This window comes from Muscardinus avellanarius (genome assembly GCF_963383645.1).
Source record: "Muscardinus avellanarius genome assembly, chromosome: 20".
NCBI lineage: Eukaryota > Metazoa > Chordata > Mammalia > Rodentia > Gliridae > Muscardinus > Muscardinus avellanarius.
In genome coordinates, this window is record NC_137806.1 from 710,378 (window position 1) to 711,986 (window position 1,609).

The window sequence follows — 1,609 nt, forward strand, 5'->3', positions numbered from 1 at the left end:
GGCCGCACAGCTAATGGCCTCATTTTCCAGGCCTCCTTCAGCTAGTAGGCCACTGGGTTAAGCTGGTGCCAGTGAAAAGTGAAGCCGTAACTGTTGCAAGTTCTGATTCAGTGATTTAAAGGAAAATTGCTTGCTCTCCTGATTCTTCCAGTAGAATATCTACTTTTTGCAGGCTGAATTGTAGATAAGAACATTAGCTTATTTCAGTATCTTAGATGAGAACACCACAGAAACACAGCAGAGAAGGAACCCAGTTTCTACGTAATCCTTCGCCACTGTTAGTCAGCTTTCTGTCAGTGTTGTGCTTTAGATACTGAATATCCTAGAAGAGCTCTGAGCAAACATGCTCAGAGGTGAAATGATTTAATTGTGAAAGTTCTAATTTCATTAGCCAATGATGGGTTGATGGACTTATTGTGTGGAAAGGCAGGCAGGTGGAGTGAGACTGGAGGAGGTGGGTCATTGGGGAGTGTGGCTTTAAAATATATATATTTTTTCATGGACCCTCTTGTTTCACCTTCAGCCTCGGGGATGTGAGAGCAGAGTCGCTCTGTGTATATTCTCTCTCTCTTCCCTCCTTTTTTCCTCCCTCCTTCCTCCTTCCCTCTCCCTCCCATCACCATGTCCTGAACATCACAGATATGAAACGGACCGAAACCTTCAGAACTATGAGCAAATAAATCAGGCATTTCAAGTCACAGAAGTGAGAATTCTGACTGAAAGTCATGATAAAAATTTATTTGAAATAATAAATGTATATAGAGAAAATCTTTACTTTGGCTTACCATTTTGGAGTTTCATTCCTGGATTTACTGGCCCTGTTGCTTTGGGGCAGCACATCACAGTGGGAGTGTGTAGTGGAGATTTGTGCTAGTGCACAAAATGTGGCATAAACAACACAATTTCAATTAGCTGTGAGTAGAATGAAGAAAATAAGGTTTAAGAAATAAAGCCTAGAATGTAATGGGGAGGGTGCTGCTCTTTCAGATGAGGTGAGCAGGGAGAGCTAGCTGAGAACGCAGCCTCAACTCTGAGGAATTAACAGACTGGAAACAGTCACAAATCGGAGCTCATAGTCCCCTCACCCTTTATTCCTGACCCCACGGACTTGCCCGAGAAGCATCGACCTCAGAGACATCAAAAGAAACATAATCTGACACCAATGTGTCAAAAAGATCAGCCCCTTGATATCTGATTCCTTCAACTATTAAAGGGTAATGTTGGATGAGAGAGAAAATCCTGACCAAGCCTGGCCAAACATCTGAAGTCAAACTTTCCCCTCAAAAGCCTTTCAACTGCTTTTCAAGTCCTCCAGAATTTTGTGATCTCTTTGTTAAGATTGCTTTTCAGGGCATGACTGGCTCATTGTGGTATATTATCATAATGTTCATTATTAAATGAAATTTTCTGTGGCTGGTTAATACATCTTCCTACTTATTTGAATAATATGACTTTTTGTATGCTAATCAGATATATTTTTATCTGATTAATCATAGCATCTGTAATAATTTTTATTTTTAAAGTTTTTGTTTAGTCAGCGCTCTTAGTCCCCATTTTAACATTGTTTCTATGGAAAAGTCAGATTCAGATGATATCACTTTGACAAATA